This window comes from Ursus arctos, unplaced genomic scaffold (genome assembly GCF_023065955.2).
Source record: "Ursus arctos isolate Adak ecotype North America unplaced genomic scaffold, UrsArc2.0 scaffold_4, whole genome shotgun sequence".
Taxonomy (NCBI): Eukaryota; Metazoa; Chordata; class Mammalia; order Carnivora; family Ursidae; genus Ursus; species Ursus arctos.
The window spans coordinates 21,075,083-21,093,687 of NW_026623056.1; the positions used below are offsets into that span (position 1 = coordinate 21,075,083).

The window sequence follows — 18,605 nt, forward strand, 5'->3', positions numbered from 1 at the left end:
TGCTTGGAGGAAAATCCCATTCTCTGTTACCCTGGTACTGGCACAGCAATCTCCCAGTGGTTTAGGCGATTGATGGGAGCTCTCATTCCAGTAAAACACTGCCTGCTGCTCTGCAAGGGTCCCTCCCCACACCAGCCATTCTCCTGGTTCGTTTAAAGGAGGGCCAGACTCTTCAGAATCTATTCCCCACTGTGGAGGAAGCTCCCATATAACTTGTGAGGCAGGTTCATAACCAGTACTTCATCTGTTTCTCAACAGCCCTCTGGGGAAGCCAAGTAAAGGTATTATCTCCTTTTCACTGGTGAAGGCAATGAGGTTCTGAGTGGTCTCCTGAATTATCCCAAGTAAATGGCAACCAGAATTAGAACTCAAGTCAAATGAAAACCAGCCTATTGACTATCACTATGCTGGCTTTCAATTCCACAGATGTATTTCTGTGGCTCCTACTGCTTAGCAATCTGTTCTTCCCTAATTTGTATTTGTTCCAGAAGGGCTACGATCAAGAAGAGCTCTCTCCTGTACTCACTATATTTCATGAAATTGAAGAAAGGAAGTACACGATTCAAATGGATAATCTGAGGTACTTCAAGAATCAGTTTGTACATCAGGTCATCTTCAGGAAGATATAACCAACAGTCTGGGATTGCCCCACTCTCCTCTTTATGCTCTGACAGCACCCTGCTCACATATTTACAATGCATGTAAATCACCTATTTCTACATTTGTCTCTCCCCGTAGACCCTTGAGTTGAGGGACCATGTCTTACTCATCTTTGTATTTTCTGGTGCCTGAACATGGCAAACACAAATGCTTGATTGCATGGTTGATCGAATATAAAATAATGAAGTCAACGGTATTGAGAGTCAAAAGGTGTCTAGAGGTGATATACCTTGGCCCTCATTTGACCTAGGAGGACACTAAAGAGGGCACATTCAAGGTCAGAAAGGGTAACATTCAGGAACAGGATCCTTCTCCAAAGGCTGGTCTGTGCTACTCAGTTCTGGGTTTCTATTGTATTATGCAAGTTCTCTATCTTTTCAAATCACCCTGTTCAGTTATAGCTAAAGTTAATAAAGGATGCCCCAATCTACATTGCTGGACGAGTCTTCCCCTCCAGAAGTACCTCTGAACATTCTTCTATTTTGTATTATTCAGACTGCAGCCGTCACCAGCTCTTTGGTTCACTCTCTGCAGTCTCACAGCTTGTTTGGTGAGCTACTTGTCCTTGCTTCTTACTGATTTCCCTAAGCATGGGCGCGCCTCTTCTGCCACTCCCTAAACGTTGAGCATGAGGCCTGAAAACTTCAATCAAAAACATGAAGATAGCAAAAGGGAATTGCCAAGCCAGAAGGGGAAAACTAAATATTGGCTATTAGACAGCAGTGCTTCCTGGAGCCTCCCCACTAAATCACATCACAAAGGTGCTGGGGTGGCCTGTGTACCTCTTCCGCCTCTGGCCTCCCAACACGCTACATGGGTCTACTCTTCTTCAGAGCTGCTTCTACCAGAGCCTTTCCTAGGTCTCAGTTTCTTACTCCCAACTCTGGTCTTTAGTCCTGCAAGAAAAAATCTAAAAGTATCTTTCAATATAGAGAGGAAAAATCTTTGAGAAGATATAGCTCACTCCCTACTTTGATGATTCATTAAGCAGAATCTGTCAAGGCAGGTCTGAGGAATTTGCATTTTCCCTTCACAGGTACTGGCTACCCAAAGACCAAAGTATAGGTACTTATGTGCATAACCAGAACATTCCACAGAGTGAACTCTCCCAGAAGAGAAAGCGATGTGCCTCAAAGGAAATTCTTACTTCTTTATTAAACCATAGGAAGCTAAAACAACCTATTTTGTTCCAGTTTCTATCAGTCAAATGTTCAGGTGTTCAGCCCTAGAGCACTTTTCCCAAAACTTGGGAGCTATCTGATCAGGTACGAATAGCCGATGGCAAATATTTAGGATCTGTATGTATTATTAACAATAATTAACATTTATTGAGTGGGTACTATATGCCAGGGACTGTGTTTAGCATTTTACATGCTTTCTCTTATTTAATCCTTCCAAAATCCTATAAAAAGCCACAATGATGCATTCTGGGTGTGGTTTAGGGTGCGGTTGGTTCGTTGCCCAAATCCTACCATTCATCCCTCCTCTTCTCCAGAGTTCCTAGCCAAAGAGCATATTCACCAAAGGATCAGTAGCCAAATGGGAAAGAAAGTGCTGATATTATTAATGTCTGGGAAAGCCCACAAAGAAGAGCACAACTTAGGCCTGAGGCTTAGGAGAAGCAGTCCCCGCATCCACTCATCCAGCCCTCAGCTTGCATAGAGGCTAGGACAAACCACAGAACATGGTCAGCTTCCTAAAGGGATACCCAGAGTAAAAAAAAAGGGTCATGGAATCTAACTTTAAGACACTGTTGTTTCTCACAATGACCCTCTTGGGTTCTAGCCAATTAGATTAATAACTCCTGCTCCCTCGGAGGGATCCAATGAGGTCAGAGAGTGGAGTGTGATGTAAGGGGGAAGCTGAGGTCTCAAGGGACTCCAGAGGTCTGGAATCTTCTTGTACTAAATTCATGCTGGCTTCTATGCCGAGGTACAGAGAATCTCTCTCTTACTATTTCTCGGAGATGAGCTCTAAGGAAGTTCCATGGTGTCTTTAAGCAATGTAGAAAAATCTGTTCCTCCAGTTTCTGTTTGCAGGGCCAGACACAGCCTGTGGGACAGGTGAGGGGGACCATGCCTGAGGAAGTGTGCTACTCAGCCACCCCCTTCTGTTTTGGTGTCTGATATTTTGCACCAAATGCCCTTGTAATTTATTTCTTATGCCCAACCCCAAGATTTCAAGATTTTACAAGACATTTCTGAATCCCAAGAACAGACCAGCTTTAATTCAACTGGAAAGGCTCATTAAGTATTGAAAACAGTTTCACTTTAGAGAGAGGTACATGTGTCTGATTATTAATATGCAAGAAGGGGAAAATAAATGCAAAGGAAACACATTGTTACTGGTCCTACAAGTGCTACCAAGTCCCCTATACATCATGCCGTGGGAGCATATGAATGAAAGGCAGCCATAGGCAAAAACACTTCTCTCATATATTTGCTGAGGATTGGACTTTTGACTTACGAGTCTTCTACAATTCATTGCTCTCTAGTCTTTATCACTCGGCTGTGTCTTCTGTCCTTATAATGTTGACTTGCTCAGGGTGTCTCACTGGACATCCTCCTGGTGCATCCTTCCCCCAAACACACAATCCGCTCTCTCCCTTGTGGTCACCCATACTTCTGACTTAGAGGTGTCTTCTATCAGTTTCAGCTTCATGGAATGGACTCAATTCCTCATAGCCCTCTAGCAGGGGAAGGAGTATTATACAGTTCTGGTGTTTGAAAGTTCTAATTTGCAACTGATTCAAAAACAAAGCCAGAAAACAAAATTAACAACCCAGATTTTTGGTATATCAGAACAGCATGACTTAGAAAAGAAAATATTCCTTTAATAATTCCTTCCAGTCTTCTCTTGCTAAGCACTTACTACATGCAAGTTTTCACCGTATAATGGTAATAGTGACTCCATACAGCTGGATAAGATGCAGAACTTCAAAGAGTACTAATAAGGAAATACACATGTACTGAATTCTATCCAAGATAATTTATTTGGATACATAACATGCACATTAACATGAATGACTATAATCGAAGGCAGTATGATGTAAGGGCCATAAAAAGATATAAGAAGTTTGCTTTCCAGCAGAGGCAATCAGGAAGGGTCTAGGAGATTTTTGTTACATTTTGATATGATTGGGGAATGGTGTTATTAAAAAATGGGTTATTTTTCCAAGGACTCAAGTCCTTGCAAGCAGAGAGTTGAATTCAGTGCTCATTTTGACCTGAATATGGAATTTGTTTAGAGAAAAAGTGAGTATAAGCATAGACATACACTCAGAGTCTAGAAATGGAGAGCTTGGTTGCTGATGTCAAAAATTTCAAATTCCATTTCAGAGGTGGTGAAAAATCTTTGAAGTGTTCCCATCAGGGGAGCCCTGTGATTAGAAAATGATAGAGATTCTCAAGAACCTATCAGCAGTGTGGAGAATAGAATGAGGCAGACAAGGAAAGAAGTGGGGAGGGCAGCTGGAATTCTCTTTGAACAGCCTGGAATTCATGTGGGCATGTACCAATAAAACAAACAAGCAAACAAACAAAACCCAACAACTTTCTGGGGGTAAACTTTTATAATGAGTAACATCTATTTCTTGTTTTCTTCTTATAAAATTCATTTTATTTCATTGCAGAAAGTTAGAAAAATACTGAAGAAAATAAAATGAATTGATGACTTCCCAATTAAGAACATAGTAGTTTCTATTTGTATCTATTTACTTCTAATTTTTTATCTGTGTAATTAAATTTTTTAGGGTTAAGATTATAACACACATTTAAGTGTTTTTTTAAAAAAATTTATTGCCATAAACATTTTCCACATATGTTCATTATTATCTTTATGTTATTTAAAGATTTTATTTATTTATTTATTTATTTATTTATTTATTTAGAGCATGGGGGTTGGGGGAGGCAGAGGTAAAGGAAGAGACCGAATCTCAAGCAGACACTGTGCTGAGCATGGAGCCTGACGCAGGGCTCAATCCCATGACCCCGAGATCATAACCTGAGCCAAAACCAAGAGTGACTCTTAACCAACTGAGCCACCCAGGTGCCCCTATATTCATTATTATCTTAATCATCTTTTAGAAACATGATAGAAAATTGAATAGAAAACATTTTAAGTGATTATAACTGTCAATCATGTTAAAAATGAAAATATAAAGGCATAAGGAAAAAATAAAATGCAGTTATAATACCATCATTTAGAGATAAGCACCAGTGAATATCCTTGAAGTATATTTTAAGCATAAAAGGGCATTAAAAATTGGTACAGTACTGTATAACATGCTTTATAACTTTTTTTGCTTGTGATAAAATCATTTAGAAGTGTTTTAACTGTTGCATAATATCATATAGATATACCATCACTTATTCATACCTGACAGTAACTATAATAACTTATTTATGGTTCGGAGGCAAAACTATACTCAAAGCAGACTATTTCTTAATGCTCGCATTACCAATCAAGAAAGAAAGTCATCAAGCATAAAAGATAAGAAATTAGAAAGACACTAATAAAATGAATTTGGAAAAAGTAGCAGAAAGGATTAAATGAAGGTAAAATCAATGACCAATGGATTGGGAAACAAAAGCAATAGACAATAAATAAATAGAGTTGGTAACACTGCTCTTTGAAATGAACAACTTTTGGGCTTCAGTCTTAGACTGTGTGAATCCTTCTTCCAGCTCCATTGACAACTATCGTGGGGGAACATTCTCAGTTGGCCTTAATTTCTGTCTTCCCTTACTTGACTCTATATCAGTGATTTGATTTTTTAATAATCCACAAATATGCAAGTCACCTTGGAGATTAAATAAATATAGTGAGCTTTTGCAAAATTAGAATGTTGCTATTTCAACTTAAAAATATTTTAGACTAAAATATATCTTAGATAAGTCAGATCTCACATATATGAATGATACATCTTAAAATCCCAAGAATATATTCCGGAGTTACAGGCTCTTGAACAGGCTTTAAGTTTGGGGAAAGGTCTTAATTTCCTTCTTAGATTACTTCCATGAGGAGCAAAGAAAACAGATGAATAGTCTTGTTTCAAAAGGGAGGCAGTGGAAACAGTAGCTTAGACAAGGCATCGTAACACAGGTCCAGTGTCAAACTCTAATGTCAAACTCCTGCTTTCATATTGTTTCTCCACCACTTACTGCCCCATGGACTTGGGTGAGCTAATCTCTCTGCACCTGTTTCTTCAACTGTAACATGAAACACTGAGGATGCTGTGCTTCCAAAAGACTCTGAGAGACAGGAAGAGAAAGTACCATTTGAAAAACACTTCCCAGCAACCACTTTTAATGATTTTACAAGCCAAGAAGTTTATCTTTTTTTCATATCCTTAAAAAAAATCTTTACAAGCCTAGCTTACTGAATTTATAAAATTAGTTTTGGATGGGACACCAAGAACCAGCAGAATTCTAAAAGTACATTTGGAACCATGAAAGTGGTCCATTGTTATGATGTGAATTCTTGTCTCTTAATGTTTGTGGTTTCATGATATTTCTCTACAACCTGACTCGAATCTTCTTTTTTGAGATTATACTTTGAAATCTGGAATTTTTCTATGAGGAAAATCCAGCTGTGCCTAAGTCTTTCTTATGCTTAACTGCAAAAAACTCATTTGTTCAGTCATTAGGATGTGGTTTCTGACCTTGGGGCTTTTACAATTTATAACCAGGGAATGCAATACAAAGCACGAAAAAAAAAATAGGCCTATTCAGAAAAAGACTTCATCTGAATCAAAGCTAGGATGCCACTTTGGGAAAGTGATAATTGAGCTGTGCCTTGAAGAATGTAGTATGGTAGGAGTTTTTTGGGATGGGGAGGGTGTTCCAGCTTGAAGTGAGGTAGGTCTTAAAACCCTCATTTCATTATTCTAGGCAGTGAGGGTAAATTATTTTAGATTCATATGAAAACTTGTGACACATGATACAACCCATGTTTTGGAATAATATTTTGGCCCCAAAGTGAGAGATAAGAGGCAGAAACATCATGGTTGCTCTTGTGCCCTCTTTGCTTGGGCAGAGGTGGGAGGGCCTAGACAGCAGTGATGTATAGGGGAACTGAGAGGCCTGTGAGCCTCTCTGTGTGTAACAAATGCTACCAAAAGAAAGCTTTCTCTTTCATTAATGCCATCTCAAAGATGTGAAACACAGTTTGTTGGCATTAATTTGCCTTTATTTACCTTCTCTAAAATAGCTGGCAGTTCCCCTACAAATGATAACTACTTGGCATGTTAAATTGCTGAGACTTTTTCTTCCCTCGGTGGGTAAATAGGCATGCCTGAATAAATCTGGAAAGTCTTGCTGTGTGACTGCAAGAATTCTTTCCACAAAAGCCTTAGACTGAGCCATGTCCTTGTGTCTTTGTAATTGTTATTGTTGTTGTAATACACTAAAAATGTGGTGCTCACTATGGAACACACCCAACCCTCTGCCTGGATGTGAGTTCATGCAAGAAAACATCACTACCTATCCTTACAGAAAGACTGCAGCTCTATTTTGCTCCAAGATTGGAAGACAACTAATGCTTGAGCAATTTAGACAAAATGGCTATTTTTAACCATGGTATCAGTACAGAGGTTTCTTTTTTTTTTTTAGTCTTTTACAAGAAAATGGTTGCAGTTTATTTTAGGAGTAATCAGTTTTATCATGGGTAGTACAATGTTTCTTAGTACAAATCAGTTATTTTTGAAGTGTAAGCTATGCTTTTTTGTGAGCTTTCTTTCTGTGCCAACCCCTAGTACTGGGTAGTATTTGGCAATTGATTTTGCTACATCTCTCTTAGATCTAAATTTATACATGAGAAAAATAAAGATAAAATAGAAATATCTATTCATTCATTCATTCATTCATTCATTCCAAAAGACATTTAATGCCTACCTCCTATGTTCTAGGCATTGTACTAAATGCCAGGTGTGGAGTTAACATGGCCCTTGCCCTCCAGGAGCTTACATTTTCATAGGAGTCTAAGCTATGCACAAAAATATCTCTATTATAATTTACAATACTATGTGTGTCTATAAGCAAAATACTGGAGCACAGAGAATGTTTATTCCATTAGAAGAAAACAAAAAATATTCACAGAGAATATGATGTTTTAGATGGGTCTAAGGAATAAGTGGGAAGATGGAAAGAACATTCTAGAATGAGGAAAGAGCATGTGCAAAGGAGTGAAAGTGCAAAGTGTCTTGGGAAGAGAGCATGGGCAAGTAGAAAAAGCACAGAGAGACAGACTGTGTCTGAGCCCTGCTCACTGCTCTGAAAACTGAGGAACCTTGGGCAAGTTAGTCAATCTCTCTTGAAAACTGAGAGACTAATACCTGTCTTGAAGTATATTCTTTGATTAAATGAGATAACGTATGTAAAACACCTGGCACCTTGAACATGCTCAGTAAATAGAGTCTGATGTTATTCAAGAGGAATACATCTTTCCTTGAGGTGGAACATAGAGTAAGAATGGAGAGGGTACTGAGATTGAAAAGATAGGTTGGGACCAAATCATGTGAAAGTAAAGCTAAGTAATTTAGATTTTATTCTGAGGGCAATCAGGAGCCATTGACTTTTTAAGCAGGTCTTGGCTATGGTCAGATTTTTGTTCTAGAAAGGTCAACCTGGGACAGGGATGAGAATAGACAGAGAAAGAGGGAAGCTAAGCATAGACTGGAAAGCTATTGCAGTGACTCAGGTCAGAGAGGCTGAGGATTTGAACTCTCATTGGCTGTGTGGTAGAGGGAAGGAGTGGACCCCCAGAAGAAATGTAATGCACAAGCATACACCAAATTGGCGGGGTTTGGGGACTACTATGTGTGAAAGTGAAAAATCCTAAATTATCTCTCAGCGAAACACTAAGGAGTACAGGAGGCTTGGTATTTCTTCTGCAGTAGCACAAATACATCTGCTTACTCGTCCAGCTGCTTGGAGTTGGAAGAAGCTAAACCCACACTGAGAGGAACATGACTATTTTCTGCTGCTAAGTCATTCCTCAGCACGTGGGAGTGTGGAAGGAATTTAATTGTACCGTCTCCTAAACCTTTTGGTGTTTATCGACAGATCCTTGACTTATTGTGAGGGGGGTTGAATCATCTAGTAGATTCCACCCTCATTTTACAGATAAAGACACTGAACTCAGAAGCAGGAAGTGACTTATCTCAGAATCAGAGGATGTGCAAAACACTAGAGCCAGAATTCAAACCCAGGATTTTCATTCATCGCCTGTTGCACTCTTTTTTACATCCTTGTGAGAAATTGCTGGAAATGCAGGCAGACATCACTAATCGCTACGGGTGAGCATTTACTTTGTCTACCTCCATCTGCACAGAAATGAAGTGAATTGTTTAACTTTCCTTTTAAAACTTAAATGCTAGCTGAAGGTCAATCAAATGGAGCTAAAATACCTTGTAGTTTCTATGCAAATTAATAGTAAAAATTAGTTGATTTATATCATAAAATATTTTTAAAAAACTACAAGGCCACATTGCTGGAGTAAAGTCAGGCAAAATAATTTTTAGTTTTCTTAGCTTTGATTACAAATCTATGGGGATTTGTTTACAAAACAATGAACGACAGGCTACCAATTAGAATTAACCCAAGAATCATTCCTAATGGAAAATGTTAATTCCACCAAATTTGGAGTATTTTAGCAACAGAATTATTATTAAAACACGTTTAAGGTTAAACTTCTCTCTCCTTTATAGACATTCATCATTAACCCTTTTTTTCTTGGGAATACAATCTTGTATGTTCTAAATCATGGATACTTATCTTTTTAAGGGCCGTTTAAAAAATCAATTTAGATATAACCATTTTACCTATTTCCCTTCCATCTTAAACAGTATATTTGGGAACAATTCAAGAATAACTGCGTTGGAATCATCATAAGGAATAAGAACCACAGAATCTTACGTCTGGAAGTATCTTTGGATAGGATCTGCTGTTTTTGATCCCCCATGTGATGAAATATCTAGAGTGTGGTCATGAGATCTTCCAGTGGGATAGGTAGACTGAATGCAAACCTACTGGGGACCTCTGGTTTAAAGGTGGAGCTAGATATTTTATCCTCAGGGACCTAAGAGTATTTAATGTAGAAGGAAGTTTTAAAAATGGGCAAGGGGCACCTGGGTGGCTCAGTTAGTTCAACACTGGACTCTGGATTTTGGCTCAGGTCATGATCTCAGGGCGCTGGGATGGAGAGACCCACATCCTTGGACTACCAGCTCAGCAGGGAGTTTGCTTCTCTCCCTCTCCTTCTGCCCCTTCCCCCTTTAACACGTGTACATGCGCTTGCATGCTCTCGCTCTCTCTCTCTCTGAAATAAATAAATAAATCTTAAAAAAAATAAAAAATAAAAATGGGCCAGATGCAAAGTGCAATAAACATCGCTGTCTGGGCCAGAGAAGAAAGCAATGGATTGGGGAAAAAATGATCTGGGTTTGAATTGCAGTCCTTCACTGGCCTCGGGTGAGTCTCTCTGTCCCTCTTGGAGGTGGTGGTTTTTTGCTTCACTTAGCTCATTTGTAACCAGGTGATCACCATGAACGTCCCTTGAAGTTCTGACCTATGATCGTGTGGTTCTTCCATTGAGGAGGAATTACTTGAAGCAGAATTTAAAATAGGCTGAATTATGAGTGACCCAATGTCACTCAGAAAATCAAACATTCAAATTCACTCTCATTTCAATCTGTTTTTTTTTTTCATTTTTTAAAAGTGACATTTAACGAGTACTTACTAAGTGCCAGAGTATGTGCGAAGCACATTATTAAATGTGTTCACTCATTAAATCTTTCAACTCCATGAAGTAGGTACTATTTGGTCTTAGCAACTTCTTCACATCATAGGATATTTTTGTCTTGTATCTAATAGGAAACTTAAGCAGCCTTGCTAGTGTTACTGTAGGCAGGATGTGAATCCAAGACAGCCATCTGAAAGCATTACCAGAGCATCTCTCTTGATGGGAGAAAGCCCATTGGCCACACATGTTTTTGCCCTGACCAATGATACAACCTCCTGCCCAAAGTTACCAGTATCACTAGGTTGGCAACAAGTCTTTGGAAGTTTACATCATCCCTATATTTTTGAAGTTACTAAATGTGAAAAATATCATGACCTCAGTGTTCCCTTGCTGAGCCAGATTCATAACATTACCACCACCTGCTCTTCCAAAGGTTTCCATTTAATGCAGGTTTAAAAATAAGGACTCTGAACGCTCTCTTGCTTTCTTTAGAGAAAAGGTGTAAGTCTGGTTGGAGTGTTTAAGAAATTCCAGCGTGATGCAGTGGAAAGAACTTGTCTCAGCTCTGCCACATGACCTTGGGCAAGTCAACCTCACCGACTTTCAATTTTCTCCATCTCTGTAACAGAGTGATTGAAGAAAACAATTTGGTTGGAGGAGAAGGGATCTGAATTGCATTACATATAAGTTTATTGGCCTTTGAAATCCACACGAAACCTTTAAAAACTAAAATGTACAGTAGCTGGTAAAACATGTCCTGGCTACTGAAATGCTGAAAGAAATCTTTTAACGCCTTTTTGTATCTTCTTCCCTTCCTCCCTTCCTCCCTTCCTTCTATTTTTTCCCCCTATTTTCCATCCAGACAGTACTTGAGGCGCTAGGGATGCTGTTGTGAATGAAATAGGCAAGGCTTCTTCTATTATGGAGCACACATTCCTCATCTCTGAGGTGCAGCATTATGGGCAAAGAAATCATCAGGAGTCCCAAGGGCATGTAGGACTAAAGGGGAGAGAATCTGGTGATCCTTTTATCTGTACTTTTCCAGATAAAGGTTTTGCTTTGATTCTTACATTTTATGTTTTATTTTAAATAAGTGAAAGCGTTTCCCTTGCATCCTCACCATCCTGGTCCCTTTTCTAAACAGGTGATCTAGTTCAGTTGCTTTCAAACATGTGGTCCTCAGGCCAGGAGCATCAGCAACATCTGGGAATTGTTAGAAATGCAAATACACCAGCCAGGCCTTCTGAATGTGGCACTCCTGGGGTAGGGCCCAGAAATTTCTGTTTAACAAGTCCCACCGGATGATTCTCAAATGGGTCTAAAATGAGGAACTCAGAAGAGTCCCACACTTCACCTGAGTGGCACAGAGCAAGAACTCCTGCTCCACCTGTGGGCTGGAGGTCATTGTAGGTTTAGAAGCCAGTTCTCTTGGCTTCTAGGTCACAACTCTTTACATCATATCATGCTCTGAACATCAATCCCAGTAAAGAATCACAATACTAAAGATCATTGCTCACATTATCTTTCCTTTAGTTTTGTAGGTTTACCAAACAGAAAAGGAAATAGTGGTTGGTAATTTCACATCTAGAAGTAAAACTTAAGAAAGTAATCAGTCAAGTACGCACAAATCTGGGCACATAGATAGTCATTGAGACATCATTTGTGACAGAAACTTAAAATATACTGGAACAACTGAAATGACCAGTGGAGAAACTGAATAAATAATTTTATAATCTATCCAAACATTCTAATACAGTACAGCCATCAAAACTTACATTTTCTGGGGCGCCTGGGTGGCACAGTCATTAAGCGTCTGCCTTCGGCTCAGGGCGTGATCCCAGCGTTCTGGGATCGAGCCCCACATCAGGCTCCTCTGCTAGGAGCCTGCTTCTTCCTCTCCCACTCCCCCTGCTTGTGTTCCCTCTCTCGCTGGCTGTCTCTCTCTGTCAAATAAATAAATAAAATCTTAAAAAAAAAAACTTACGTTTTCCAATAATACATACTGATAAGGAAAAATACATGCTATCAAAGTGCAAGAGCAGAGTATAAAATTGGATGTTTACAATAATCCTGATGTTTTAAACAAATATGACTGGACATTGTATTAATAGACTGTATGAATATAGAAAAAAATAGAAGGACATTTACACACATTTTAGAGGTATTAGTCACTGAGTAACAGTATAGTGGTGTCTTTTTCTTTTTGCTTTTTGTTCTGCTCAACATTTCTATTATGGAAAAAAAAAAGCTCATGAATGGTTATGCCATCAAGCATACTCATACTGGTTTCTTATTGCAATATTAGCATGACACTTCTGGATAAACTCAGACAACTGGACCTGTCTATGTTCTTGTGTCCTCCATTCTTATCCAGGATATTAATCCATGAGTGAGAGGTGATTAATCAGTGTAAAGAACTCTGTCAGTATTAAGAACCATTATTAAATATAATAATCAACAATGAAATTTTTAGTTTCTAGTCATATGTCTGAGCAATATTAAATACCAAAGGAGACGGAAGTCGGAACTTCATTTTCCACCCAAGTTGCTGCGCTTTTGCATATTTATTCTTCATCTATACAACAGTGTGTTAGACAACTATTTTAGGAATTATCAAGAGCTTTCCTGGGGCACCTGGGTGGCTCAGTCGGTTAAGCGTCTGTCTTCAGCTCAGGTCATGATCCCAGAGTCCCAGGATCCCCAGGATCGAGTCCTGAATCTGGCTCCCTGCTCAGAAGGGAGTCTGCTTCTCTCTCTGCTCCTCCCGCCTACTTGTGTTTTCTCTCTCATTCTCTCTCTCAAGTAAATAAATAAAATCTTAAAATTAAAAAAAGAGCTTTCCTCTTAATGATCCTCTAATCAAGTTATTTATTTATTTTTTCAACATGGCTTAGCCAAAGTTGAGAGGAATGTTTTGTTTTCATAACTTTCAAGAAATGCTATGTAAAAATTGTTCAATATCATATAATAAGAATTAGAATAATAGTAATAATAAGCATTATTACCAGGAGAAATGCTAATGTCTAAGCTACACTTCACTCATACCCTTATAAATCTCATTAAAGGGATAGAGAAAAAGATGACAACTATGGGGTATTGGAAGTATCATTAAATTCAAAATATATTTATCGAGAGACAGGATTAACTGAGAATTCACAAGGAAACATGAGTGTGGGTCCAGCTCAGCACCAATGCGTGACTGTGCCTGAAGCACCAAATTCTAGGGACTCTTCTCCAATGACTGAGATTTATGGGCCTGAAGAAAATTATGCATCCTTGCAAATCTCATTTGCTGAGACACCCCACTCAGGGACTATCTCTCTTCTTCCTTCTCCATGGATCTGCTTATTCAGGGCAGCCCTGATTCTTCCACCAGTCCCAGAGTAAAACTACTACCCACTTCTATAGGGGAGAGCATGGTGAAAAAGGAAGATATGGCCCAGGGCAAGAAAGAGAAGATCAGAACTCTGTTCTCATGGGGCATTTGGATGGCTCAGTCAGTTAAGCATCTGCCTTTGGCTCAGGTCATGATTCCAGGGTCCTGGGATTGAGTCCCCTCATCAGGTTCCCTGCTCAGTGGTAAGTCTGCTTCTCCCTCTCCCTCTGTCCCACCTCCCACCCCTGCTTGTGTTTTCTCTCCCTCCCTCTCTCTCAAATAAATTAATAAAATATATTTTTTTTAAAAAGTGTTCTCTCAAACCCAGCCATGTGTCCTCAATGACAGATTTCAGAGACAGAAATACCTCAGTCTCCAGAAGATGCAAGAACTTTCCAACATTCTGAACCTTAACTATATGCAGGTTAAGACCTGGTTCTAGAACCAGAGAATAAAATGTTAAGAGGTGGCAGAAAAACAACTGGCCAAAGAATAGCAAGACTGTGACTCAGAACAGCTCAGCAACTACAGAATACCCAGGCTTCTATTCTTCTCACCAGGATGCCTGATGAGCACTTCTGGAAACCTTCCAGTATGGAGCAACCAGACCTGGAACAGCCAGTCTTGGAGCAACCATTCCTGGAACAGTCAGACCTGCCGCCCCCAAGCCTAGAACAATCAGACCTGGAACAATCCGCTCCACAACCGTGGACAGGAATCCCTGCAGCGCCAGACCCTGTTCGGCAAAATTCTGTCAGCGAGTTGGAGTCCCTCTTAGAAACTGCTGGGGACAGCCTTAGTATAATAAAGTAATCCACTAAGTATTTCAGTATCCCGCAAATAATGGATTTATTCCCAAATTACTCTGTGAACCTATAGCCTAAAGATGTGTGACGATGAGTATATTATTCAATCTCAATTTGGGCAGTGGCTGTATTACTTCTAGGATTTGTCTTTTAGGGTCTCATATCTCTGCCTTGATATTCTGTTTCTTGTTATGCTTACTGTGTCCATTGAGGGGGTAAGTTTGGAGTCTAATCAAAGAGGTTTCGGTAACATTGGCTGCTACGGACAACATGATAAAAGATGTTTCTGGCTAGAGGTAATTAGATATAATATTAATTTAGATATCTTTAGGTTTTAAAATCTAACCTTAAGACTAGGAAGTAAAAATACAAAGATGTGTGAGGAAGGATTATTTATATTTTCTGAGATTGTGAGGCTTTACTTGTTAATAACCTCAATTGTTACGGTAAAGTGTTCAACTACAACGTGCTTCATTGATTTCCTCTGCCCCCGTGCTGTTTTACTACAACTGCTCCTTTGTTCATTATTCTAGTATTTGTAGAAAGATGTTTTGTATTTTAATGTATAATAGTACCAGTTTGGCTGGTTGGTTTATAGGTTTAAGTACAAATAAATAAAATACCCACTTCAAAAATATTTATCGAGTACGTGCTATGTGCCAGGCACTAAGCTAAGCATAGCTATAAAATCACATCATGAAGATTATAGTCTAGTCTAACAGAACTTATAAAACATTCTTAGACATTGGAGCTCAAATGAAAGTAAAAAAAGAGATTAGATAAGAAGAGAACTATAGGTCAGTGTTATGAGCATTTAGAAGAGAAATGTATTCCCATCGAGACTTGAAGTTTTTTTGGAATTCAGTGTTGAGGAGATGATGACGAGAAAGTCTATAAAAGAAGCATAAACAAGGATTTGAGGTAGAAAATGATGCCCCATACATGGGAAATACAAGTAGTTTTCTTTTGTTAGAGAATACATCCTCCCTTAGAGTGCCATTTTGAGGTTTACCAATCTAGAATGGCATATAGTAAGCCCTCAGGAAACTCTTTTGATTGCTACCCTTGGAATAAGTCTGTTTTCAGAAAGAAGAGGAATAAACTTTGGCTGCCCTGAGGACAGCTTCTGCCCATCCACACATTTTCCCAAACCCCAAAGCAACTAACCAACCAAACCAAAATCCAAATGTGAAGAAATCTTTAAAACGAATGCAGTTTTAGACTACATTCTCTTGAAGAGGACTTTGAGAAATTACCATAGTCCATCACTCTCTCACTCTCTGTTTTTCCATGTCCTCCTTCTCTCTATGATGTGGCTTATCCTCACAGAAGAGTGAGCAGGGACTGCAGTCAGCTTCCCCCTGTGGAGTAGAATCTTCTCTCTAGGAAACATTCTCACAGCACTCTGGTGAATAAAAGTATCCATCTTCTCTAGGAAAGAATCAGAAAGAGAGGTAGGAGAGGGAAAAGAGGGAGTGAACAACAGTTCCTCCCAGGATGCACTACACAGGGTCCGCGGGCTTACAGTGTGTTACTCATTCAGTCCTTCCATCATGTGGTGGCTGGTAGGGCCGAGACCCAAACTCACCACGGCTTCTTCCAGAACACTTCTTTTTTTTTCTTCCTAATATCAGTCTGCCTTGTAAATCAGGAGAGAGCAGTGTTAAAGGACCTAAATGAAGATTAAGAGTTTGGGGGTGGAGAACTTGAAAGGAAAATGCTGTGAAGGAAAAAAAGAATGTGCAAACTGCTTTGTTTTTTTAAGTTGTGAAATATACTGATAGGTGATAATCTGTAACCTTCCAAAGAACAGTGATAAAGAAGGAAGGGTATAGAGAAGCCAAGCAAAGGAGCCAAGGATTATAGTTCTGATGGCTTTTCCAGGAGTTTTGACCCTAAGGAGAGATTGGTTTGGCCGCACAGCAGCTCTGAAAGGAAGGTTTAGCATCACTGTTTTCAGATGGGAAAGATGGGTTCCCTTTGTGAAGGATTCGGTCAGTCCCTCTGAAGCAGGACTTCCTGAACTTAGATGTAAATTAGACTCACCTGGAGAAATTTAAAAAACGCAAATGCCCACCCCTCTGTCAACTCCTCTCATAATTAGGTCGGGGTGAAGGCTGACCTTCAATTCAGTCCCTTGCTGAAGCTCCCCAGATGATTCTAATGTATGGTCAGGGGTGAGAAACCTGCTCTGAAGAGGTTGAAGAATCGAAAGAAAGTTGAAATGATGATAAAAAGAGCCAAATATTTATGAACAAAATAACCAGTAATTTTCTTACATTTATCAGAAATTCCATATATATCCAAAACACTTGTTTTTATTTTTATTTCAGTAGTATTCCTGATGGTAAAAATTGTTTAAAAGAGAAAGTGACAAAATAACAGATGTCTGGGTAATTGTATATAGGTGGAGTTGTTTTTTTCTTTTTTCTTTTTTTTTTTCCTGTTCCTTTATATTTTTTGGTTTTCCCCAAACAGATTTAGAATGTGCTAATTTTATAATTAGAAGGTATAAATAAGACCCAAAGCAAATTTCTGCATTGAATCATTTTATCTATGTTATATAGAAATATATACCTATAATTACATGATAATTTGAGAGAGATATTCATATAAGGAAAGATCCCTTAACTATAATAACAATTCAAACTTTAAGAACATTTTTACCATTAGCTTTAAATATCATTTGCCATTGTTAATAAAAAAAATCCATTCACAGGGTCACCAAATGCTAGTGATTCCTGAGTATTTTGTATTCATCCTTTTCACTCACTACAGCTTCTGGTATTTTCATTAGCTCCATCTTACAAAGGCACAGATGGGCCAATGAACTTGCTCAAGATCAAGAGACTACAAAATGGCAGAGGTAAGATTTGATCTCAGTCTTGCCTTACGACCTAGACAGTGTGCCTGTTGTTGATGTGCCCACTTGATTTTAGGACTTCACCTACATCTGGGAGGTGAGTTCTCATTTCATCAGGAAGTCTTAATCACTTATTTTAAGGACCAGGCAGGCACCTAAGCTATGCTTGTTAGCAGAGACACAGGTAACCAGGAAAGCTCCTTCTTTGAAAGAATCGTGAAGAGAACCTCAAATCTAAAATAGTCAATGAATCCTAAACCAATCACACACTGGAGAGTCCATGTAGAGAGTTAAGGGTTATTCTCCACTGAAAAACAGCAATCTTAGGAGATGGTGGTTATCAGTCCTCATTAGCCCCTACTTGGGTTTAATAGTCATCAGGGAGAACAGAGATAAATTTTATAGGTGCTAATTGACCCTGTAGGAAGACTTTGAAGTTCTCCCACTAGCTTAGGACCTCTTTGAAGTTTAAGCTAAAGTGCTGAGGTCAAAGACCTGCGAAAAATGCACAGCAGAGGAAGAAATACAGGTACCAAACTTTTGCATTATATGAGTGATCATCAAACTGTGGTTTAAAGACGGTGACGAAAACAAAGCCAAGCAGTACTGGGCAGGAAAGAACCCCTCCCCCCACCAAGTTGCTCTGAAGTTTTTCTGAGGAAATATTTAAGAAGATTTTGCATGTGTTACCACTCTGTTCTCATAACATTAGAGAAGAAGGAGAAAACAGCCGACATATTTATGGGAAGCTCATAGAGGTAAAGGAACTTGCCCGAATTCTCTCTGCCAATGAATAGAGAAATTAGAACTCATCCAGACAAGTAGTGCGGGATATCTTTCTTGACAGCATAGCTGCCTCTATTCTTGAGTGGGAGAAATTGAGATAGAATAAGGAGGGACAGGAGACACAATTCTGATCATGGATGATATAAAGAGGAATAAAGAGTTTAAAGAAGAAAAAAACACACACTAGTCCTGAGAGTTTATATTCTGGTTAAGTTCCATGTTGACTAATATTCAATCAAAAGGCAGGCACAATGAGAATAGAATGAAGGCATTTGCAAGAGTCTGCACTAGGACTCAGGAATTATTCCAAGTTTGCTTCCCATCCGTCCAATTCCTCCATGATCACTAGCTCTCTATGGTCTTCACATCAGCT

General features: G+C 39.0%; 1 protein-coding gene and 1 pseudogene across 1 annotated transcript in view; both read left to right on the top strand.

Annotated features, from left to right (window-relative positions):
* TPRG1 (tumor protein p63 regulated 1) overlaps positions 1 to 18,605 on the top strand; it is a 477,906-nt gene that overhangs the window by 426,003 nt on the left and 33,298 nt on the right. The gene's annotated exons all lie outside the window — the stretch shown is intronic.
* Positions 13,567 to 14,671, top strand: LOC113256593 (homeobox protein NANOG-like; annotated as a pseudogene).